Source organism: Xyrauchen texanus, chromosome 7, assembly GCF_025860055.1.
Source record: "Xyrauchen texanus isolate HMW12.3.18 chromosome 7, RBS_HiC_50CHRs, whole genome shotgun sequence".
Lineage (NCBI taxonomy): Eukaryota > Metazoa > Chordata > Actinopteri > Cypriniformes > Catostomidae > Xyrauchen > Xyrauchen texanus.
This window is the reverse complement of record NC_068282.1, coordinates 4,504,323-4,531,891: the sequence shown is the minus strand read 5'-3', so window position 1 is coordinate 4,531,891 and position 27,569 is coordinate 4,504,323. Positions and strand designations below refer to the sequence as shown.

At 36.9% G+C, this 27,569-nt stretch overlaps 1 pseudogene; it reads right to left on the bottom strand.

The window, feature by feature from the left end:
* Nucleotides 1–20,742: 20,742 nt before the first annotated feature.
* Nucleotides 20,743–24,248, bottom strand: LOC127646566 (hyaluronidase-1-like; annotated as a pseudogene).
* Between the last annotated feature and the right edge of the window lie 3,321 nt (nucleotides 24,249–27,569).

Genomic DNA, 27,569 nt, shown 5'->3' with positions numbered 1-27,569 from the left:
CTGCAGAGCATTGAGAGAGAGAGAGAGAGAGAGAGAGAGAGAGCACAGACCGACCAACCAACAAGCACAAGTATCAAAAGTGATTCCCTTTTGTTAAACAAGTTCCGACGGTTACCCTTGCGTATGTGTAAAGCTAAAAATTCAAAGACTGACCTTGAACCTGCTTCGCCGTTTCCTGACTCCACCATTGCCCAAACTAAGAGCTTTGCTACACTGACCCATCCTTCTGTGCCAGCTACACAAATAAACACAAACCAACCTGATCTTTACAGCCGGCACTTCAACAGAGAATGGCGAGCAAAGAGATTTCTTCAGGGGTTTGGGGATGGCGAGGGCTGGCAATAGGGCTGTTTTTCTGAAGAGTGTGTGGTCTTTTTCTGATTGTGTTAACTAAAGTAAGATCGGACGGACAAGGTCGTGGGCATCGGTAACAGCCAGCTCTGATTCCTCATTAACTTGCTAATTCTTCAAAACACTGACTCGACAGCTTTTTCAATGTCAAAGTACGTCAGTGTGTATTCTAGTAAAGTCTCAGTGTAGTATTGATTGGTTTAATACGTTATTGACGTTCAGAATTAAATGGTAGTGTAAATAATGTTAGAGTGATGCTTTGGGTTCACGGGGGTAATGATGTAAATAATTTAATTTCTGTTTACTTTCACTGACATTGGACACAACATGATGCAAGCTAGACTCAAACCTGTGTTACCTAAATGAGCACCATAGCTCAATGTGTCAGAGAATGTACGCTAGGCCATGGCCCAAAGTACTTTATCAATTTATAAGTAGTTGGTTAGATTAAGGTAAAACTGTCCAGGAAGTATTTAGTTAAAGGAATGAGCTTGAAAAACCTAATTACTGGTTGATTTGATCCACATGCTGACCTGGAGGCCGCCTTAGTACAAAGATCAAACTAAATGTCCGTTTGTACTGTGTTAGATCGGTGAACAACACCAGGACACAAGCGATGAGTAATGTAGATCATAGCTGTGCTATCATAATCCAGCAGTCTGCTTATCACTTTGAACTCCAATAACACTCTCTCTATTTGATTTTTTACTCTCTTTATCAATTTTGTGAGCAGACAGATAGTCTAGATATTAGCACATGAAAGCAAGACAGTAGCGCCATTATACAATCAGAATTTCCCCTTGAACCATTTCTAAGAATGGAGAGACACCTGCTATATTTAATAATGTAAATTTATGTACTCAAAATTCCCAAAATGTCATGTGGGCTGATTAATTAGTCGTCCTAATCACTGTTACTATTGCTCGTACTTTGGGTCAACATGCTATTTTTTAAACTGGCCATCTTTGCAATACTTTGGCAGCTGATATTGCCTCACTTTAAATCTTAAAAAGTAGAGATGTGCAAAACTAACAATTTTCATAATCAACTAGTCAGTAGGTTGTTTGAATGACTAGTCAGTGTTGAGGATAATGTATAATTTGGCCCCCGTTATGTTCCCTTTACCCTGATCATATACATTTTAGAGGGGTATACGGAGGCTAAGTGCAGCACTTCAACATGGTAACTACAGTAATAGATTATATATACACACTATAACTACTTATTGCACAAAACTGTCAAAGTAAGAAATAAGAAAGGCTCTAATCCAGAGCGGCACAAAATGAGGCACTTCAGTGTAACCGAAGTGTTTCAATGCCATCCTCGCTGCACATTCAAAAGCACAGAAATGCAAGATAATATTGCAAGTACACATCTAGTTTATGACATCAGCAGTTTAAACCTTTTTTACTGCAGTGATTTATTCAAGCAATTCTGTCAGAATCAGCAAAAGTCTTTAATCTCTCCACAACGCTTCAAAAATAGGGGAGCGAGCACGTCTTATCCAGTTTTCGTGAGAGCGCTAATTTGTGCCGGCGCAAAACGCAAGTGGGCATGGGTTGGGAGTGTTTGTTATTTATTAATTTGCAAATTTCCAGAGGAAAATATAACTGTGTTAAGATGTTTCATTACCAGCTTTAAAGTCCAAACTCAGTTCCTACATTTGCAGTTTGGAGATTTCACCAGCCGGTGGTAATAAAGTTCCAGACTGTATAATAGTTCAGAGACAGTGCCAGAGAAGAACCTTCAATGACTCGATTAGAGCTTTGCTTGCATGAATTCGCCAAACCCACTTGTGCCTAGACTTAGCATACGCTTACTCGAAAATCCCAACACTTCATGGTAATGCCCGTTGACTTTTCGCTTATGAGTTAAGGGATTGTGCTGCTCTTAACGCTTGCACACATTAAATAGGGCCCTAAACCTTAGTTTTTGACCCCACTAATCGACTAGTCAGTTCTTGCAGTCGATTATTCGACCACCCTAGAACATCCCTTTTACAAAAAGGACCTCTCTCGTCATGCTCATGAACGTGCAACAGGCCTCAAGATTTTCACCTAAAAATTATTTAATATGCCTTCAAAAGACCTGGAATATGATGCATGAGTCACATGGACTACCTTTATAATACTTTTTGGTACTTTTTTAAGCTTTAAAGTGAGTCGCAACACACTGCAATTGTCTCAAAAGACAGCCCTGCTATATGCATTAATCATTTCCTTTTGTATTCCGCAAAGTCAAATAGCTTTGGAACAACATCCATCAAAGATGTTAGACAAGGCAAGAGAAAAAAAAGGTCTTTAGGGGGCCTCACACTAGAGCACATTGGGAATTGGGCATTCCAAATTAGGGAGAAAAGTGGAGAAAAGAAAAAAAGAAGGGAAAAAGTTTGGTTACTTTTATGTGTACTGTCTGCCACCAGAACCATATCGACGTGCCCTGTGTTTGATACCTGTGCCGTGTCCTACCCGTGATGCAGCATGGCGCTACCAAGAAAACAAACACTTACATCATTATTACCACCTTCGTTTAGCTCCCTCCATTAGATCCCTCCATTAGCACCTGTTTGTGGCCTCTTTGTGCCTCTGTGTGGCGCCCCTATGCATTGCATACAATGCATATATAGCTTTTCTGCCTCTGGTTGTAGGGATACTGAGTATTCAGACACACTACTCCATTCATATACTGCTTTTGGCATACTATATTGTAGGGAAGTATGCATATGCAGACGTCCATGTGGCCTAGTACTCAAAAGAGTATACATTCAAAGACTGAGCGTTCAGCCATGCATGAGAAAAACCAAGTATACACTAGTCTTTAGAAGGCAGCTGCCTATGTAGACTGTAGACTGCAAATGAGCTTAAACGAGAATATTCAATGACATGAGATCTATTTGTTCGTATCTTCCTCTCTCTCGCCGTCTGTTTCACTTTGGCTTGCGCAGAGGTAATCACAGTGTGTCAGTGTGCCCTGTTCTAATTGGCCTGTCACCCTCCATGTGCAGGCGGGGAGGGGATGGCCTTTGTGTGGCTGCCATAGCGACAGTCCAAGCTAATGAGCAGCAGAGGGCTGTGACTAATGACACTGGTCCATCTATCTGAGCAAAACAGGGCAAGGCAATAGATGCATGCCAGCATACATATGCACACACACCTGCATACACATCACAGAGATGAATCACTTACAAGAAAGGACTCCCAACAGTACCAAAAACACCATGATAGTACCATTTTTTTGGGATGGTATGTTGGTATTACTGTGGTCCTTTTTGTACCATGGAAGTCCAAAAAAACTATGGTACTTCCACTACCTTGGAGTACCTTGTTTTTTTGGACATTTACCAATGAAGCACCATAGTATTCTTTGATTTAACCTGGAGTTTCATGTAAACTCCAATGTAAATACAACTTTTTTTCAAGGTAAGTACCAATAATACCATAAAAAGTTAAAAGCAAAAAACAAAAACTTTGCGCTAGGTTGTTTGGACATGTACCATGGTACTACTACTACTGTGCCATGCTATTTTTCTACTGTGAGGATTCGCTCTATTTAATGGACTACCATGGTATTGCTGTGTTTTCAGGCATGGTACTATGGTAATACCTTGGAGTACCTTGTTTTTTTCTGGACGTTTATCATTGTAGTATCATGATACCATTTATTTTAATTTACTTTGGAGAACCATGTATATACCATTGTAAAACCTTCACAAAAAAATAACCTTAAAATACCAAAAATACCATGAAACATGTCCAAAAAAATCATGGTAATAACACTATGAGGTACCACGGTACTATGAGGGCACTTTTGAGAAAAGGTACCATGTTTTTTTACACTCACCCCCCTAAACCTCACTCCCATCCGGGTCACGGCACCATTGTAACCAGTCCCGTTCGGAGCGGGGCGACCAGGACCGGTTACAATGGTGCCGTGACCCGGATGGGAGTGAGGTTTAGGGGAGTGAGTGTAATGGGAGCCAGCTGGTAGATAGCTGTGCAATGTGTAAACCTCACTCTCCTGACCACAAGAGGTGCACTAGCGACTATCGCTAGAGGCTGTAGCCTTTAGCCTCCTTGTTAGTGCACCCACCTCCCACACCGGAGACGTAGGTTCGAGTCCCGTTCGGAGCGGGGCGATTAGGACCGGTTACACATGTGCCTTGTAATACCAAGAACTTTCACTTATAAAAGGTTCCCTCGTAGTACCAATAATACTATGGTATGTCCAAAAAAACATGGTACTACTATAATGTTTTGTACTGTGAGTACTTTGCGGTATTATGCGAATACCATGGGGTGAATCCCATGGGGTGTATCACAGTACTATGGTATTACCATCAGATACCATCACTTTACAATGGTACCACCACAGTACTGTTTTATAAAGCAGCCTGGGATAAAGCTCCTCTTTTAAAGTCATTAGATAACACATTTTCAACATTGGCTTATTTTTGTTCACTAACCATCTACACTAAATCCAAACAGGGTCTCCGTTTAATGTTGAATACTTGATTAAAGACAGATTGATAATCTGTGATTGCATGGCTAACTCTTATTATCAGAGTTCACTGTGAGAGACAGATGGTCATGTTGAGTCTTTACACAAGAGAAACCAACCATAAAGCCAACAACCATCAACAATAGGGATTATCTGTCATTCATTCATAAAAAAATCCCATTATCAACGATACCTCAGGAGAATCTCAATTGCCATTGCGTGTCTTAATACAGCTTCTTAGAGGATTGTTTGTTTGTTTGTTAGCAAATCAACCAGCACTAACCAAAAAAAGTGCATGGTACCATCATAAAACCATGGTTGTACAAAATTTTTGGGGCATGTACTTTAGTACTATCATGGTATTTTTAGTGCTTTGAGAGTAAAATTCTGTAGAGTTGAAATACCTTAGAAAACCATGTAAATACATGGTAAATAAATATGGTAATCATTCATTACCATGGTATAAATCGACATACCAGTTTTATGAATTTATTATGCAACATCTGTGTAGGAAATGTAACTGAACGATCCCATCCTAACTTTTTACCTTCTAGAACATCCTGTTTTACTTGGTACCACATTAAGGAAGTAAAATGGGTCTTGAACGCTGTTTCCTAGTTTTCAAATATAGCCTGTACAATATTTAATGAGGGCATTTTAATTGAGTAATCAAAGAGTCATCATTATTATATATTTATTATGATGGATTAACGATTGTCTTTATTGTTTCATCCTGTGGTTTTTAAAGTGGTTCTTGGCAGGGTGCCACAATTGCAGTATTAAGGGACAGTTCACAATTATGTCATTATTTATTCACCTTCGTGGTGTTCCGAACCTGTATGCTGTTGTTTTTTCAGCTCTTTCCATACACTGGCCACAGTAGAAAATCATATGGGTTTGGAACAGCATTAGGGTGAGGAAATAATGACAGAATTTTCATTTTTGGTTGAACTATTCCTTTAAGTCTTGTCCCAAAACACAACATATGGCCCATTCCCTAAGTGCTTTAAGTTCATTGTTAAATTCAAATCTATGGCAGATTATTGTAGAACGTGGACACACAGGTCAGGCCAGATCAGGACTCGCTCTCTCTACCCCATCACAAACCTGTCGTTCTGAATTATGGATAGATCTACATCCTTCCTGGCAGTGATATATTTCAGAGCCGGCTAGGTGTGACTCTATTTCCACACAATTAAACTCATTGCCTATTAATTACTGTCTCAGTTTGATATCAAACCTTTTGAAAATGTCTGGCAAATCAAAGTCAAGATTAACATGCTTGGAGAACCCTAGTCATAGGTAAGAGTGTGATTGAAATGTTCCAGTGAAAACATCATAAGCTTTTAAACAGACTGACTGACTGACTGACAGTGACTCTTGTGGCTGAACATTTTTGTATTTGTGAGGTTTATAGATGTGGGTTTTCAAAAGTCAATGCTGATATGCGAGACAGCAGGGAGACATTAGCTGATATAATGTCAATATTTATATAATAAATTGTTATGTTGGCAAATGAAATGCATACAAATTTGTCAAATTAAATGTTGAATCAAATCAAACTTTGTATTTATTTGATTTATTAATAATTTAATTATTAAACTTATAAACATGTATTGTATTAATTTGTATTTTTTGGTATAATTAATCAGTATATTAATATTTTTATTATTAATAAAATTAATACAAATATTTATTTTATTTTTGTTTTGGTTTTACAAAATATATACTCAAATGTTTAAAAAAAAACCTGTTGTATTGTACAGGACATATATTTTCAAATACATTTTTGTCAATATTTGTATAACACATTTTAATAGCAAATGAAACATAAACAAATGATTACATTTTGAATTAAATAAAACTAATGTCATAATTATTTAGTAATTTATTTATTTTACAGTAATAATATTTTAAGTATTTTTATCTAATTCATTAATTTATTAATATATTTATATTTACATTATATATATATATATATATATATATATATATATATATATATATATATATATATATATATGGATTAATATCCAAAAGTCTATTATGAAAAAGTTTATTATCCTTTGACCGGGCTGTTATATTGTATAGGCAATATACTGTATTTTATAATTGATTGTTATTGGTGAATCTCTATCATCTTAAAACTTGTTATTTTTCTCTATATTTAATCTCATCTCATTTCTCATTTTATATTTTTGGTCTACAGGTTTAGTGTTTGTAAGATATCTTGAATGTAGAATTCTAAATGGCACTAATGGTTCGAATTACTTCTTTGTAATTTTTCAATTGATGAGCCACTTTTGAAACCATTGTAAAATGCTAATAAATGCATAACTGTGACGACATATTCTATATTAAGTTGGTATGTTTCTTGGCTATCATAAACAGTCTACTGTTCGACTCATGAACTACATTTCTTGGCGTATATATATATATATATATATATATATATATATATATATATATATATGTAATTTATAATTAGGGCTGTCAATCGATAAAACAAATGAATCAAGTTAATTACATGGTGTCCCGATTAATTAATCGCAATTAATCGCATATACAAATATTTGCTGAGAAAGCCCCTCATATAACAATAACTCAATATATAAAGATTACACATATTTCGTTCAATATATAATTATCTTTAAAAATGTAAAAATGATGTATATATATATATATATATATATATATATATATATAAAAATATTCAGATAATTAAAATGCATTCTTGTGGCAGAAGAGTTAATCATTGATAAGACAATACAAAAAGCGGCTTTAGAATACAATGTATTGTTTACTTCCATATTATTGATCAGAAGTCAATCATTGGCACACAGTTCACAGCAATCCATTTCACAAGTGAATTTGTCAATCAGTTCGAGATTTATTATGAGTGCTTGTTTAAGGACCCGTCAATGAACACCTGCGTCAGACGTCTCGGGTGTGTTGCGTCATAAACAGAAAATGTTTAGGTTACTGTGTCAAGTTAAATATAGTTTAATACTCAATCTTTAAACACATCTTGAGATCCCTTAGTTCGCATTTGCGCTCCTTCGAGTGTTTTGAACGCAAGAACGTAATGCATGTTTGTTGTTCTGCCTACTGAAGTGTTTTCTTCACTGTATAAACTGTGCGTTGCTCATACAGCTGAAATTTCACTTACTGCCCTCTGGAGTAAACAGGTGGAACTACAAGCTTGCATTTCTCAGGAATCTTCCTTATTATGGTCCTTGGGCATGCGATTACTTGCGTTAATTTTTTTAACGCGTTATTTTTTGTAAAATTAATCACACTGAATTAACACGTTAAATCAACAGCCCTATTTATAATTATTTCATCATTATATATTGAACTATTTTTATTTCTCAGCAAATATATATGTATGCGATTAATTGCGATTAATTCGATTAATTAACCGGCATACCATGTAATTCATTTGATTAAATATTTTAATCAATTGACAGCCCTAGTCATTTTTTATCAGAATGTAATATCTTGCTCTTTCGCTGAAATGGCTCTCCTTTTAGTCTTAGTTGGTTTCTGTCTATACGAGTATTGCGATATCGCTTAAAAAATGCTGGATTGAAACTCTAAAATGCTGTTCCAAAATGCACATAAAAACCTAATGAAATTGCAAGGGCATACATTTGGATGGAACATTGAGTGGGGTTGCAGGGTGAAGCGTTTCCCCATGTTTTCCATTGATCATGGTGTTTCAAAACTTTTGTTTTGACCCATGAAAGAGACACAGTTGTATAGGAGTTTTGAAGTGCATCAAAAAAGGTCATGTGACTTTGCCTCAACAAGCCGGAATAAATAATGTGCTGCTGAAAACTAGCAAACAAATTCGTCACACATTCATTACATTTAATAAAAGAGTCTCAGTGTCTTCAACAAATCTGGGTTACAGTGAGGCACTTACAATGGAAGTGAATTAGGGTCAACCTGTAAGCATTAAATTACTTGCTGTTTTAAAAGTTTAGCCACAATACGTCAACAATATTTTAGTGTTATAAAATCACATTCTAACCTTTTCTGTGTAAAGATATGGATGAGTCAAAATTATTATTTTACATACTACATCCTAACATCCTACACGATTTTACTTTTCAAATTAATTTATCTTGTTTACTAGGGTTGGGCGATGTCCCCTAAATTGGCAGTTGACGATGTTGACAGTTTAACATCGCAATGGACGATGATATCGTCGGTGGGGTGGGGCAGGGCGTTATATCATTTCATATAATTTTCAAAAATTATATGACAAATTATAATTTCGTTATTTTACTAACCCAACTAATGACTCGTCGGCGCTTTATCAGTAGGTTGCACGACATGTGAAGCATTTTTTTTTTAGCTTTCACTTAAGAAGAGTTGTGCACTTTTTATTTTAATCTCTTTACATAAATACTATTTTCCACTTAAAAACTATAATTTCGTTATTTTACTATCCCAACTGACTCATCCGCGCTTTCCAATAGGTTGCACGTAAGGGGGAAAATATTTCTTCCACTTAAGAAGAGTTGTGCACTTTTAAGCACTTTCTATTTTAATATATCTCTTTACATAGATATTTTTTTTCTACTGAAAAACTATAATTTCGTTATTTTACTAGCCCAACTAATTAGTAGCCTACTCATCCGGGCTTTTTAATATATTGCGCCTAAGAACAAAAAGTCGTCTTTGGGCAGCCTTCTTGCGAAGAGAGCAGCCACAGCCACGCTCACTGATGAGCAAAAGGTCGAGGCAGAAATGACCATGTACCTGCAGGAAATGGCCATTGATGGGGAAGGGGACCCGCTGACTTGGAGGAAAACGAACGACAAAAGGTTTCCGTTCATGGCAAGATTAGCACGGAAATATCTGTGCATATGTGCTACCAGTACTCCATCAGAGCGGGACTTCAGCACAGCGGGTAGTGTAGTTACTCCAATCCGCAGCTTATTAAAACCAGATAAAGTGAATATGTTGGTATTTCTGGCCAGAAACATCGAAATTTAAACATGGTCTATGGTGAAAGATATTAGACTTCTTTATGCATTTTTCGCCATCCGTTGCAGAGCTATTCGATTTTGCATATTATTTTTTAAACGTTCATTTGTGTAGTTCATATGACCACTTTACAATATTTCAATAACATAATTTATTTTGTAGCCTGTGCTGAAGTTAATTGTGCTGCTAATTATAAGTGAAATGTTAATGCCGAGTTTCGGTCTGAGTGTTGTTCCGTTTTCTTGTTCCTTTATTTGTTGTTCTTCTATGTTTTAATAAATGTGTGTTATTCATATTCACCTTGTTTCTTTCATTTGATTTGACATTATGGATTTATGGCCAAGGAAATGTTTCTTTAAAAGTATTAACCAGACAAAAGTTATTTGACGTTCGCTGGTCTGGGTTTATCTTAAACTGCCGCTTCAGTGTATACAAGAGCTATGTGACAATGAGCAAGATTTTCTGAGACACTACAACTAGGCCTACTAATAATTAATTAATAAAGGCTATTTTCTTGTAGCCTACAACATAAAATATTTTAATCTAAATGTACAGTGTAAGACATGTAAAAAAAGACAAGAAGCTAACAATGTCAAGATCAATATTTGTGTAGCCTGCCTGACACGGTATTTTCACAGACTAACACGTCACGTCTCTGGCATATACTACAGTATTTAAAATAGCATATATGCATTAGTTATATTCTCAATTTAATTTACAGAGCAATCCCTGCAAAGTTTTTAGGTTAACTATAGAAGAGACTAGGATTAGTGAGTCACACTAGCAAGACTCGCAAAAGGGGGCGTGGCATCACGATGGTGGCTCTACATCGTGATGTTGGTCAGCCATCACGATCCATCGGCACAACCCTATTGTTTACGGATGTTGTATACTGGAAAACAAGGAGAAAATTCTGATTAAGGAAATCTGAAATGTATTAGCAGTGAAGTGCCTTGATGCATTCTGTATTCTTCCTAAAAAGATACTATTTCTCAGGTTTCGACCACAGCCATAATGACCAAGCGACAGTCTAATCACTCTTGTTTTACCATTAGCTTTATTGTTTTTGCCTGTTGGACAGTTTTGGGCACACACACACACAAACATTTTCCCAGACATATCAAACCAGCGCTACAGCTGTAATAATCTCTTCAAATGGTACGCTTTTCACAAATGGTCAAATCACACCATGATTTAGAATGATCTAGCACATCGTTCTCCTGCTTTGTCCATGTAGCCTTTGCACACTGATATGAGCTCCAGCAATCCAAGGGGCAGTTTAATGGCGTGTGAAGAGATAACGGCACATGGAAGGCAGTTTTATACTGAGATAGTTTGCAGGTGGCATCCCTCTGGTAATGTGTGCATGTGAATTTAAATAGTGACTTATGACCTTTGCTTCGCACCTTATTAATGAATGTATCGATCTAGAATCCGTCAAAATATTGAATGGCAAAATATTCAGCATAATCAATTCTAGTAGATTGTTTGATGAGGATTTTATGACTCTGTAAATGTACTTGAGTAAAATATATTGTATTACAATTAGTTTTTTTTAAACATGAATGGTTTTCTTCATAATTTTTCTCATACATTTTTCTAAATAATTGTTTATTACGTTATGACCTCATTTAGTACATTATGGATTAGGGATGCACCAATATAAACATATTTGGCTGATACCGATACCAATTAAAAAAAAAAAAAACTATTGGCCGAGAACAATACATATTTTTTTGCCATTTACCTTATTTTATCATCAGAATCTACTTTGGAATTATGCTTTAAAAATTTACAAAAGAGGTTCAAAAGCTTTTTACTGTTCTAACAATAAATAATTTCCATTAAACATGGATTGGATCTGTTGAACACATGACAGGCCAACATTTTTAATAAAGCCACAATGAAAGATAAATAGAGGATAAAATGTTAAAATAAATTACTAAATATGATAGCATGATGACTGCTATCAAAAAAAGTTATTTTGTACTTGTAAAACATTTTTGCACTTCTGTTTGCAGTAATACAACAGAACTTTACAACTTAAATAGATTATTACAAATGTGTGATATGAATATGTTGGACAATTCCACAGAAATGTCAACCACATCATGGAAAAATCTAAAGTTTTAACCAAAAGAACAAAATCCCCTTTTAAATCCTGTATCATAGAGGTATAATAGATAATGGAATATGCCGCCCAGACCGCTAGAGGGCGCCGCTTGCTTACACAGCGCTGACTGAAGTGCTGAATACAGATTATATTTTAAAATACAGGCTTATTCAATCAATCAGCAATAATGGGTGTCATACCGAAGTCTCAAAAGTAAGAGTCTTCTACATATTGTGGCTAGTATTATTTCTGGATTGTGCATTTGAGTTTTTACAACATGCGTTACTAATTAATTATAAATAAACCATCTGTTTTCATATCTGTGTTTTCATGCTTATAACTGATATGCCGATGGGGGGTTGTGAAATTAAAGTTTTTAGTCCATTTTGCTGGAAAAGAAACACAATTGTTAAGAGTTTATTTTGTCAACTTTTAGAGTGCACTACAGTATATGAACAAAAAACAGACGTATACTAAAGGCCACAAAATGTATGAAAGATGTTATTGTTTTGTATTTTTTTATACAACCAAGATCCTAACAACATGCACTTATGTATAATAATTGTTGACCTGCTTGTAATTACATAAACCATTTGACTGCACTGTTGTTGTGCAGTTCCTTTGCTATTGAATAATTGTGTAATTATGTGTTAATTTGCTGTTGAAGTTAATATATATTAATATAGTATGTGTAACATGTTCACAGTAAGGTGTAAAATGCTGCTGTGTGTGCATCATGTCACTGTTGCTAGGCGATTGGGTCTAATGGGATGTGTTGATGTATAAAGGGAAAATTTGCTAGAATGGATTTTGTGCAGTCACTGTTTCAGTCAATTGGTGTGACCAAACAAGCAGCCACTGTTGAGCAAATGAATTATACAGTGTCATACACTCAATTTACCCCTGCAAATGCACTTAACAAGGGACAGAACCAAACAAACACTCTCGCTAGGGTGAGACAAATGCAATAGGCTTTTCTTTTTAGTAGTTATTTTGTATATTTCCTAGATTTCTGCAATAAGGATGCCTTCAGGTTAGCCTGATAGACCACATTCTGTCTATGGTTTTACATTTTCGTCCTGTTTAAGGGCATGCACGCACTCACAGGTTCATTATGATATCACACAGTTGCCCTCGTATTAAACAATTTGCTCTTGCTGCAATTTCACAAGCAATCACTCAAACTGTCCCTGAATTTGTGGCCTGTGTTATTCAAACAGCGTTTGACTTTCAATTTGCATTTCACTCAACTTGGAAACACAGAAATAGAAATATAATTATTTTTTTTATTGAAGCAGCTGAGTGTAATTTCTGCCCCACGTGTGGCACCAAACAGAATAGCAAAAATAACTACATTTAATTTTTGCTAGTTTTGTTGTGTCAGGTACTTCAGACAAACAGAGCAATATTTTGAAAGTGCCAACAGCCTAAAGGCACGGTCTAATTAACTTCACGCTGTGACATTCTGTTGGCCAAACACAGTCATTTCAATGGGTAAATTTGGTTGTAAATTTCGCGCAATGGACTTCCGAAGAATTTCCCTTTGCGAATTTCGCATGGAGTTCAAGTTTACTGAATTTTGAGAGGTGAATGTCAACCAATAGGTAGTTGCTTGGTTTGACAGTGACCTCTGTGTGGGCGGTGCTTTGTATACAGCTACATGTAATACTCATAATGGACAAGGATACTATTGTAGTGGCGATTGTTTTTAAAGCTTAAGTATGTAATGTCTGCGACACTAGCATCACCGAATGGAATTGCAAAAATAGTGTTTTCAAAACAGCTTTCTGAACACACCCCTAGTTTCTGTTGTTCAAACAGTCAGATAACCTTTCCCCAACTCACGCCATATGTTGAGTAACGTTGTTGGGGTGGGTCTAAGCAGGTCGCTCAAAACAAACACAGGAACTTTTAAAGCACCACAGAGAGACAGTGTTACAGTTTGAGAAAATGTATCTATGAACGGATTACTTATAGTTGTCGCTGCATGACAAGCTGGGACAGGAGAATGTATTTTAACACTGAAAGCGCAACATTAAAAAGAGGTTGCTTGGCAATCAGTTTCTTGCCGGAATTTCCCCACACACCTTATTCGCTCGCGGAATTTCGCTGCGCAAAGGTAAATGTGATTGTGGCTTAAGCTGGTTTGCTGGTCTTAGCTGGTTTATGGCCTCAGGCTGGTCTTTTGCAATAATTAAGATTAAGGCAATAATAGTAAATAGGTAAACAAGGTAAAGCCAACAAGGTAAAGAACAGACTTTTGTGGCCCATGTAGACAGATCATTGGAGGTGGGCGAAATGTTAACAGAATCACTTTTATACCAAACCTTTTCTCTGTATAAGTCCAAAAATTCTTCCACTCTATGCCCCACAAGAAAGAGAAAAGATGGGCGGCTTATGCCTAGAGTGAAAAAAAGAGTCACAGTCACCACACACTGGATCGCTTTGGCAGCCAACTCTTTATGAAGGACATAGAGACCTTGCATGACAAACCGCTTATTAAGAAGCTCTTCAGACCACCACACAGCAGGGGACAAGAAAGCATGACCAGTAGGAAACACACAAGGTTTAAGGTTGGGAATCTGAGAAGAGTTTGTCTGTCAGAATTCAACGGTTTTGTCTGAAACAGAAGGAAGCTGCCTTGCTGCTCTTATATGAAGATACCGCCTGAGGAAACTGGTTTCACACATCTTCAAAGGCACCATAACGTCAAGAACAATGGTTCTCCTTGTTCTCAAGAACAATAGCCACGTTTCCACTATCGGGCAAAATGAAGGAGTGCTAGTGCGTCAGGGACAATTCCCACTGTCACTTCTGGAGCTTCATCGTGCCTCCTTTGGCTTAGCTCAGAGCCAATGGCTATTGACCCGCTGATTACCCTTGGGCCTAACAAGGCCAACTGGGTACTGAGGCAGGGTCAATTTCAAAGGTGGAGTTTCGCTGAGTTGGGTCAGAGGTTTCATCACCAAGATTGCCAAACTTGCCAGGTTGTGTATAAAGAGCACAATGGTACAGGTATGGCAAACATTTAAAAATAATGTGTGCACAGTACTAATCCGTTAAAACACACAATGGACAAAGCAGTGTGCAAAGGAAGAACTTTGCATGATATCATGGACGGTGTGTCATCGTCCCGCTGTTAGTGGAATGACCATTCAGGACACCATGACAGTTACAGTCAGTGAGTTGTGAACGCTAACATATCTTGCTAGCTTTCTAAAGTTTACAATATAAACTCTTATTTTAGATAACTAGATAACATTATACCTCAGCTTGAGCTTCCCTCTTGCTAGTGAAATTGGCGGGATGAGTGACGTTGGCACCAGGACGGCGTATTAAGGGTGGGTTTTAGGAACAATGCTGCGGGGTGATTCGATTTTGGTCTCGCAGCTCAAGATCCAAGGCTATTGGCCCTGGCTGGCCAGTTGATAGCACTGGCACACATTGGCCCAATAGTGCAAAAGTGGCTTATGTGTTGCAAGACTGTTCGAAAAGGGACAGTGAGGAAAATACTATGCTAAATTCAAACAAAAATTGCAACTAACCTTATAATTGTGCATAGTTATGAAAGCAAAGTTAATAGGCTTATTAACTTTTAAATGGGAAGAGAAAACGTTTTCCAAACCTTATGCTATTTACAAATTAGGCTAATGCCACTATGGACAGGTTACTTGATATCCAATCATTCCAAAAAAATTAGTAAAAGAAAATACAACCCAGACTACATTAAACATGGGTTCACTTGCATCAAGGATAAACATGGTTTGTGACGACCACAGTGTGTTTATAATTTTGCATATTGTTGGGCCCATGCAGTTTATGGTAACATCAGTAAATTTCAATGTTTGCATTTCTGGACATTTTTGCTTACATTCAGATGAGAGATAATTTTGTTACTCTAGTCAAGTTGAAGCAAAAACAATTGAAAACTACTGGCCTTGAAAACGCTTTAGCTAGACATAAACAAGCAAACATTTCACAACTTCAGTGTGTATTTCTCAGTAGAATTGAAATCATAAATGGAAATAATAATAATAATTTAATTCTTTTAAACGGCACTGTTGGATGCCATTTTTATGCTTTTCACTATTTGCCAAACCTCACAAATAGGACTGTGAAATGTCATATGCAATGAATGATCTCAATGCTTCAAATAACCCACCAGATTAAGACATCTTAAAGGTCAAAGTATATTTAGTTTCTCCCATGTGCCGTTCCGTTTCGCACATGGTCAAGAACTCAGCCTTCTAAAGAATACTCCTTTGACCGTGAGACCACAGGAACAGTCAAAGAAAACCGAAAAATCCTTTGGCCCTAAAGACATGATGTTACGCAAACATAAGATTCTAACATGCCCTGATGCCTGCCTACTTTCATACAGTATACTACCTGCAAAGTCAGCTTTATTCAGTAGACATACAGACAATCAATATGTCTTGAGCTGTGATTAGTGTTTTTTACAGACCTCCGTTCCAAATCGGAGACAACAAATAAGAAATGTTGCAAAGGGACGTCTGTTATCATCCTCTGTGGCTGCTTATCTGTCTAAATGTGTAACTTTGGGTCGATGCATTCAGTTCTGAGGGAATGGAAGTTTGAAAAATATCAATGGCCAACCAGCCATTTTTGTAGGTTTTGTCTGTGTGATTTTACAAAGAAAGGCCATTTCTATATTTACATTTATGCATTTGGCAGATGCTTTTTATCCAAAGCGACTCACTTATTACAGGGACAATCCCCCCAGAGCAACCTGGAGTTAAGTGCCTTGCTCAAGGACACAATGGTGGTGGCTGTGGGGTTCAAACCAACAACCTTCTGCTTAACAGTGTAGTGCTTTAGCCCGCTATGCCACCACCACTCCATGCCATTTCTATGAACTAGTGATCAACCACGAAGAGGATATTTAGATTCGGTAGCTTTAAATTCGGTTGCTGTCCTATATTCCATGAAACATTGCAAATTATGCAATCTAATCATAAAAGACAGTATAAAATTAACTATAAAAGTATAAAATGCCATGTATGTGAATTTTACGGCTGACTAAATTCACACATAAACAAATACATACATTTGAGAGTGTTTAGGGAAAATATCTTATGTCATTCGCAATGCTTCATATGAGTAGTTGGTCGCTGCTGAGCTCTTGATTGGTGAATCTTTCTTTTGGAATATAGACGGTGTCGTTTTTCAGCAGGAATGAGGTTGAAATCACACTGACTTGGCTTCTAAAGAAGTATGTCATCACTTAACAACCTCATAGCACATAGAAGGTCTGTTTTGAAAGGTTATCATTAAAAACCAAATTTATATGGAGAAAATGAAGGGTGCCACTGCCTTACCTCTGAAACCCAACTGTGCTCTATTAAGAAAGATCACAAATTGTCCTACCAGACTGGACTACGGAACTGCCTTCTTCAATGTTATTAGCTCTGACATTTGGACGTCAAAATTCAGAATAGCTCAATTATTTAAGTGAAATTGCTGATAACTGCATCTTCCATAGCCTACTTAATCTCTAAATAACCTTTCAATTGCCTGTTTGGTCTCCATGACCCCTAAAATGTCAAAAACACACTGCTTAAAACTATTATCAAAAGCTAATACAATAATAGTAGGGAGATCATCATCTATGATTGAACAGATTCTTCAGTCTAAAAGCAAGTATTCACAAATGCACACACAGAATCTCCAAAAAGATCATCTAACTTTATATAATACGTCACATGTCAGTATTTTGCAACAAGTGTTTGGATGCTGTTATGATCAGTTTGCAGAGTAAAAATATACAGGTATATACTTTGAGAGAGCTAACAATACCTATAGCTCTTACCTCTATAACAAATGCTTTAGCTCTTCCCAGAGGCTGGTCATGTGATCTCAACCTGGTTGTCCCAATGAGGGAGACCCTCTCCAATGTAGAAATAAACAACTGTTATTTATTTGTGATTTAAGGTTACCGATATGACTGGTGTGTTCATCTTATATGAATGGTCATGATTTTATGCATAAGATTTAAAATTACTATTCATTTACTTTAGAGAACCACTTTTCTTTTTTTTTTTTCCTAAATGCACCTTTAAGAATATTCACCATAAAATGTTTAATGCATAAATATAGATGGAAAAAAATAAGTTATGTGGCAATATTGTGTCTTTTAGTCCAGAACTATCTGTAATGGTTTGTTGTGGGACCATATAATAGGGACATGAATATAATACAGACTTTGGGGTGTGGTCTTCTGACTCTGACCTGAAAGCAACCACCAAAAACACACAAGCAACTGCATAGCAACATGCTAAAACACCTAGAACACCTTAGCAATAGCATGACAACCACCCACAACACCCAACAGACCCTGCAGGAGTGATAAATGAAACCTCAGTCCAAATTAGCTCCATTTATATCTTGCTTATGGGCCATAATTAATGAATGTGTTCTAGCCTACGTTAGGCAGTTCAGCCACCAGGTTGAAGTCAATTAGCAAGTCTAGATGTTCTAGTGAGATGCATACAGAATAATACATTTGTTATACCATTTGTCATTCATATTTATTAGGAAAGCGCTTAGAACAAGGTTTAGGGGTCGGTTTTAGAGAAGTTTCCCAGCTAAACCAGCTGAGCACCAGCTTGGCTCTATCACTATCTTAAAGCTGTTCAGACCATGAAACACATTTGTTTTTTTTCAGCAACATATCCAAATCTAATGCACAATCAGTTAAACACAATTAATGCTGTAGCTTTTTTGTAGTTATCTAACTCTCTTTTATACTCAATGTCTCCACAAAATCTTTATGTATTTATGTGACTTGAACTGAACGTCCTCGCTGCTATTGTTCACGCTAGCGCCATCTTTGATTTTTAATGGGGATGACAACGATGCTGTGAGGGATCAACTAGTCTCTTCAATTGCACAAATGGTATAAAGCTGTATAAACCTCCTTGATCAAATCTGATTATCCACAACTCATGTTGTCTGGAGTTCATTGTATACTGAATGTTCTCTGACAGCCGCAGAACGACCCAAACACACTTTAAACTAGAAGAGAATAGTCTATCCTTCAGCCTCGTTGTCATTCCCATTAAAAATCAAAGATGGCGCTAGCGTGAATAAGGTTTTGAAAGTTACCCTTAAAAGTGTGCGGATACTGTCATCTAGTGGTCAGACTGAGTGCATGACTTCAGACAGCTCATGCTAACAATCATAGGCCCTGTCCCAAGTGGGATGGTTTTGGTCTTGCCTACTTACCCACTTGAATAAAAAGTCTTACGTATTTCCGGTGTTTGGCCACTAGTGTGCAAGTAGACATGAAGACTGCAAGTGTGGATGACTTTTGATTGCACATTGGGACACTTGTAGACTTAAAGATGTTGGTGCTGGTTGCATCAGCTGTTTTTATCTTTCCACTCAGCTGAAGACTGATTGTTTTAGGTAGCAGTGACTGTTATAGACTACTTAAAATAATAAATAACTGAACATTTTACCCATCTTTTAATTTAGTAATACACTACTGGTGGTTGGAAGTGTATTGTGCTGTAGAAAATATGTAAGTATAATGTTTTTATTGTGTGTAATTAATTGTAAAAGTTAATTATTTTAACTTGTTTTAATTTTCAATACTTTGCATATTAAAAAAAAAATTAATTGTAAAATTGTGCCATCCAGAAGTTCTGTCAAATATGAGATATAAGCTATTTCTTTCTACTTTGTTTCTCAATACACTGCATAAAACTTAATTTAAAAAAATACAAACTTAATTCTATAAACCTGTGTGATCCATTAATAGCAACAAACTATTGAAATTATATGCTTTGGCTTGTCATTTATATAAGATGACCAAAGACTCCTTTACACAACTTATCAGTATGTAGTTTCATACAACAAATATAAAGCATTAAAACATATTTTTTAAATACATAAAAATGGCTGATAAATGACCAAAATCACCAGCATTGTTAGGAAAAAACAATATAAGGTGATTATTGGGTGAGAAGGATTACAAAGAGGTGTATAGTTGTACACATAAATGCTATTTTGTTATTATGATGCTGCTATTAAGTCATCATAAACATGATATATAATGTTGAATACTTTCATTGATACTAAAATAAATATATGCTGATTATAATAAAGAACTTATATTGAAAAGCTTCCCTTCATATTATCATGGCGAAAATACACAGAATGCTCGGGTAGGCTGGGTGTGGCTCCTGATCGTGATGAACTTTGGGATACACCTTATGTCTGGATTTACTGTGGGTTAAATACACTGAGCTTTGGCATGTTTTAGACATGGGACAGTCGTGAACACTTACTTCCTGTTGCGTGCACGTGCACTCAAGTGGCCAAGAGCGTACGTGTGGTTGGACAGGACACACACATAAACATTGGCCATGAACAAGTAATCCAAACTTTGAATAGTGCTTGCAAGGCAACACTGTATTCCTCAAACTTTCCTCAGAGTTACAAATTGCTGTGTCAACATTTGCTGTTCAGCATGAAATACGGGTCCCGCCACATAATAAAAAAATAAAAGAGCTAATTCTGACTTTTATTCTCACAGTTTCGGCTTTAGATCTGCGAGATAAAAAGTTGCAATTGTGATCTTTAATCACTCCAGACTTCAAGTCTCCTGAAAGTTCTGTTATGTAAAAGACTGAGGAACTGGTTTCTGGCATCGTTCTCCTTGCCATCCTGGAAAACGGTGACACTAAAAATAGACTGAAAAATGTCTTGTGTCTTCCTCAACCATCTAAAACCTTTTGTGAGCTACAAAAGACAGACCCTTAATAACAGGGCCTGGCAACTTGGTTCTGTGAACCATATGGCCGGGTCAAGACAGAGGTATGCTGCGATGCTCGGGTCCCATCTGACACATTGCCCCTGGAACAAGCCACGGTCTGGCTACAGATAAATGCCCCTTCTGTCACATTCACAATGTATGGCTGATTGTTTCGTCCAGGAAATCTCAAACTGCTTCGCAGGCTTTCTGAACAGAGGGCACATGGAGAGTTCACACTGCATTATGTTGACGTGTGCATGTATAATATATGTGAATGTCAGCTGTATGTATAATGGCTCATTGATGCATAACATTTACATGTGCTTTTTCTTAACATCAAGGTTTTAGGTTAAAATATATATGAAGGGTAAAGAAAGTATATATTTTAGGTGCTGTAACAGGTCACCATTTGTGTTAAGTTTTTCACCATTTTAATCACCTTTTATGGTCCTGCATTGTGAAAACTGAATTTTAAATATTAAAACTAATTTTCAGGGTTTACATATAACGCACATCCAACACGTTGCATCTGAATAAATTAAAATGTTCATCTCAAGCACAACTGTTAACACTCAGCACCATAAAATATCAAACAGTCACGACATTTGAAATACTCATGAATGAAATGGTTTACTTACGATTTTGATCTTGTCCAAGTGTTTTTAACTGCCTCATCCTTCAATAACAGTTCCTTTGCCAAGCTTGAATCGTATTATGACTTGTTCTCAAGCAATCTACACTGACATGAGATGAAAATAACGAACATATCATAGTCCGAAGCACGGTGAAATAAAACACATATACTGAAGGTGCACTGAGGCGCACTTCGCATGTTTACATACCCCAACAATTATATATAGCACAGATGGGCGAAAGAACACGTCTGTGCTCAAAACAACAAGAGGCAGCATCTGAATGAAAGAGAATTACTTCTCCGTAACTTGACGTCTTTTAAAAGCGGCGAGATACATGGCAGCGGTCAAAGAGTCTGTGTAGTTCATGTTCATAAACAAAAATAAAACAAAATAGTCCAGATGGGCCCCTTTTGGGTTAATGTTAGGAATAGTTAGCCACACAAGGCCTACTCTCTTGACTTGAACTGTGCCAGTGGGCGGGGCCAAGGGTGTGATGATGCATGTTGTAGGATATGTAAATACATATGAGCAATGTTTCATGATGTCACGAACAGACAGATTTCAACACTAGACTTTTAGCAGGGTGGCAACTATAAATGCTCTTTTTAGGCTGAGTAGGAAGTTTTGAGTTCTGAAATTTACAGTATGTTTTTAAGTACAGATACCTCTTATATGTCTAAATATCAAGGTAAATTTGTTTCTACATTTCATGACCCCTTTAAATTCTCTTCCCAATGATATATAAGCCCACGCTGCGCACATGAATTTCTAACAATCGTGATATACACGATATAGCAAAATCTCTATCGATTGACACTTTATAATGTCGCTAAGATATATATCATCATATCACCCAGCGCTAAGGAAGACTTTGTCATCCATTCGATTGTGTCATTCACAGTGCGTCATGGGAGAAGGCAGTCGCTGAAGAGCTATTTTGCCGCACTTTGTTTGCTGCGATTCTCTGATTGGTGGATCTTTCTCTTTAGGATCATGGGTAGTGTATTTATTCAGCATAAATTCCACTATTAAAGTTGATTTTTTTTTTAATTAAGGTGAAATAATGCAGACTGACGGCTCAAACAGAAGCATGTGCCATTGATTAACAACCTTGAAGCTCATGTTAGCTCTGTCTTTGAAGGGTTATAAGTTATCATTAAAAATCAATTCATCTTTGCAAACAATTGATGGGTTTTTACTTCCTGAAACACACAATCTGACTGTTGTATTTTATAGCACTCTGAGCTGACCTGTGACAGAAACTCCATAGAGTAAGTGTAGGCAAGATGGCCGACTGTGGGCAGTCTGTTCTCTCACCCTCATAGTCTCCAGGTACAGCACAATTTCACGATCGCGACCCCCTGAGACCCAACTCATGGTAAATATCAGGGTACATGGGCGTGCTGACGTTCCAACGCCAAGCAAGTTTTTTATTCTTCTTCATATACAGAGATGGACACTTGCCCGTATAAGTTTCATTCTTCTTGTACTGATATTTGCAGCAGCAGGGTAAAAACAAAAACCATAGTCCACCAGAGCGCTCTGTCCAGCCCAGTTTTAACATCTCTTCCATCAACGCCCATGAAGCTTCCTCGAATTCCTTAACAGCTTCAGTTTCTATTTGATCTGGAATTTAGGTAGGGTGTTTGACCTCAACTAACGCCCTTGAACCCTGCCAGTACACTTCCTTATTGTCCCAGTTATGTTCCCAAAGTGGCCGCCACTTCTCCCAGTCGATGATGGTGAGTCTGTGAAAGTTGCGATCAGCCTTCCAGAGGTGCTGGTTAAAGGCTCGCGTTCTGAGGAACGGCACCATTAACTGGTTCATTGTTAAGATCATTGTGAAATTATATTGTCTCAACTTAGTCCGAGTAGAAAATGGCGATGCTGTTGCCCATGAAGACCTGCTCGTGGTTGTGTACAATGTCAAAGACGCTTAAGTCCAGGTCGACCCAAATTGAGACGCACAGCGTTCAGTAAGCACATTCCATATGGTGAAAAATGGGAGCTAGGTTAGGAGGGAGGGTGAGGGTAGGAGGGCAGCCAAAAATGGCGCATGCGAAATGCCCAAAACAACACCCGAAGACACATCCAATGTTGACACATGTCCATGCCGGGCAAAAGCTGACACGTTGAAAGGACCTGCAATGACATGCACGCAAAGCATTTAGCACCCAGCTCAACACTTGACATTACATGAGCCGAGGCAATTTAAATGGAAATGAAGTTGAGCTTCATTCAGTCTAATTTCAAAAGCTATTTTCAATGATGGGAGGCAATTTTTTTAACAAAGGTGTACTTTATCCAGAACAACTCATTATCCATAATAATCATACACTTCAACAAACACTACATTAAGAATATTTGTGCATGTGCATAGACATTTTCCATATAATTAGCTATAAAATACATTATTTTTCCTTTCGCAAAGAAACACAGTGGTCACATATAGAGTTGTTACAGACAATTACAAAAAAATACCTCAAAGTTCTATGTTAATATCAATTGATATGAACATGGTAATCAGCACTATGTTATACAATACATCAAAATACCAAGTATTACCATCTGATGATACCATAATTGTATCATGGACCTTTAATATACACCATGGAACTGAATGATTAGCATATTGCCCTTACCAAAAACTATTGTGGTGCTACCATTGGTGAATTTCTGAAATTCATGAGCCATGGTATTTATTTGCATAGTTCTCCAATGTAGTTAAAATAATGTAATGGTACTACCATGCTACATGTTTAAAAAATAACATCATAATAACTTGGTACTTTTTGGAACCGTATCATATGATGTCATACACCATGGTGTTTATATGATACTATGGTACTACCATGGTACCATGTCCATTAACCATCATACTAACATGGTACTTTTTTGTAAGTGAATGAAGTAAATTATTCAACACTGTCCATTCAGCCACAATAACTTAACATATTATGAACGGCAAACTACATCACACATTTTCAATTACTTCCTGTGTGAATGCTGCATCCTTCCTGTTCAGCAAATGACTGAAAGATAACATCAACAACCACATTAAGAAAAACTTCCATAGTTATTTGGACATGTACCTTTGGTAATGTACCACGTAAATGCAATGGTGAATGAATATGACATTGTACTTTATATGAAATTGTATTGCCATGTGATACCATCACTGTGCCATGGTACTGCCATAGTACTTTCTGTTAGGGAAGAACAACCAAAAATGCATACTTAGATCAACTATGAGGGGGAAATGAAAAATGACTAAGGTTGTTTTCATTTACAGAGACACTACTACATTTCCTGTTACTACAGTAAAATCATAAGAAATGAATAAAAATACATGTATTTATGTCATCTGTATATAAGTAATACTTATCAGCTTGTGACTGAACACTGTCGATTGAATGTAACATTGCTGTAACCAATAGGAAGGATGAGGGCGGAGCATAAGGAAGAGTTGAATTCAGCGCATCCACAAGCAGAGCTGTTTCTTGAAGGTAACACCCCTAACCCTAAGTCTCACGAGAGTCTCATTCACTGTGACAAAGTTAAGCTTAGGGTTACATTTCATGGCAGGGTTAGGTTTAGGGGTAGGGGTTTGTGTATGGCAGTGTTTCCCATCCACTGTGTTGCACAGTTTAAAAACTGTCCAAATTTGTGAAGAGACATTGAATGCCTCATAATTTCTTTTAATGAAATATGACCTTATCGTTTATGAATATCAGAGACCCCAGTTATTGAACTCATTTAAATTCACCAAGAAAACGCTTAAACATAAACAAGTCTTTTTATTACTTTCTGCTGTCAAAGCAACTGCAAGCTTTTTTCATTCTTCCAAATTCATGTTTTCAATGTTTATTGTGCACACCTCTTGCTTTTTTACACGGCAAACTCGTAAAAACGCCCCTCTGTGACGCTTTCTGCAACTCTTATCATGTGGAGGGTGATGTGGCGCTTGACGCTGGCGTTGCACAGAGCGTTGACACCTCGACTCAACTCATGTGAAATGTGCTTTACAATGACGAAAGAACATTATTGAAACTCAAAATTATTATTATTTGTCTATTATTGTGGTCTTTTCTGATAAAAGCCAAGCTCAGCCGTTTAAACAGGCTACTGTAGGAAAATGACGTTATTAAACTATATTTAGACTATTATTGTTGTCTTTTTGGATGAGAAATAAAGCTCATGCTGAAGGAAGACTATAGATCTGCTTTGTTCTTTTAATGCTTAAGCACTATAAAGTCTCTTGGTAGATTTCGGTCATGAATGACTCAAAATGATTCACTGACTCACTCATAGCACATAAGACGCTCATTTGTCGCCACCTAGTGACATTTCCAGAAGGGGAATAAGGTTGGGAATAACTGGTGTAGGGTATCTGTAAAAATCTAAATAAACACAAAAAACTTTATATTTAAAGCGAGTGAACATTTAATGTGACTCTAGCGAGACTTGAGGTAACTCTGGGGTTACATTCTAGACATGACCCACAAGCAGCCCGGAGATCTCCAAACGGTGGCGGAAACGTCAAAAGGGGTAACTCCAGAATGGGGCGGGGTTATTCCAGAAGAGGGCTGGGCAATCTCAAAAAGGGGGCTACACTTCCACACTGTTAGGGTTAGGAAAAGGGATAATATACATCATAAAGAAATGCCTTTTGCCAATGATAGCCTACATTTGTTTTAAAATACACACACACACACACACACACACACACATATATATATATACTGTATATACATGTACATATACACACACTGGTAGACAAAATTTTGGAATAATGATCAAATATTGCTGTTTCGAAAGGACATTGGTATTTTAATTCACCAAAAAGGCATTCAACTGATCATAAAGTATAATCAGGTCATTACTGATGTAAAAAACAGCACCATCACTATTTGAAAAAAGTCATTTTTGATCAAATCTAGACAGGCCCCATTTCCAGCAGCCATCACTCCAACACTTTATCCTTGTGTAATCATGCTAAATTGCTAATTTGGTACTAGGAAATCACTCGCCATTATATCAAACACAGTTGAAAGATATTTGGTTTCCACATTATGCAATAGACTGGCATGTCTTAAGATCAATATTAGGTCAAAAATGGCAAAAAAGAAGCGACTTTCTCTGGAATCTCATCAGTCAATCATTGTTTGAGGAATGAAGGATATATAATGCTTGAAATGGCCAAAAAACTGAGAATTTCATACAAAGGTGTAACTACAGTCTTCAAAGATAAAGGACAACTGACTCTAACAAGGACAGAAAGAGATGTGGAAGACCTGATGTACAACTAAACAAGAGGATAAGTACATCAGAGTCTCTAGTTTGAGAAATAGACGTCTCACATGTCCTCCGCTGACAGCTTCATTGAATTCTACCCGCTCAACACCAGTTTCATGTACAACAGTAAAGAGAAGACTCAGGAGGACTTATGGGAAAAATTGCAAAGAAAAAGCCACTTTTGAAACATAAAAACAAAAAGAAAAGGTTTGAGTGGGCAAAGAAACACAGACATTAGACAACAGATAATTGGAAAAGAGTGTTATGGATTTTAACCCCATTGAGCTTTTGTGAGATCAGTTAGAATGTACGGTGCATGAGAAGTGCCCGACAAGACGGTCACATCTATGGCAAGTGCTACAGGAAGTGTGGGGTGAAATATCACCTGAGTATCTGGACAAACTGACAGGTAGAATGTCAAGGATCTGCAAAGCTTATGGTACAAAATATGGTATTATAATGGTAAAAGTTAAAATGAAAACATGCTAGTACCTTAGGAATAGGGACTAGATGTCACACTAGGTAACATAAATATATCAAACCATTGTTTTGGTTGCTAGAAATCATAATAAAAAAATAACTACTGATTACATTATATAAAATACAAGTGACAACTGACATTTATGATTGTTCTGTAAACACAATTCATTATGAACATCATTATATAAATCATTCTAGTCAAATTTAAGACAGATTTGAGGTATTTGTTTGAAACCACCACACAAAATCGTGACACGTGTGACAGCTAGCCCCAGTATAAATAGTCCTATTTGTCTATTGAATACAGAGCTGTTGTAATTTTGAAAGCAATGTTGATATTCAGGAGAGAAACATTCTCATACATTTCAAGATTTCAATTAAAAAATTATTTCTGTGAGGAATGCCACATACAGTATAGGCT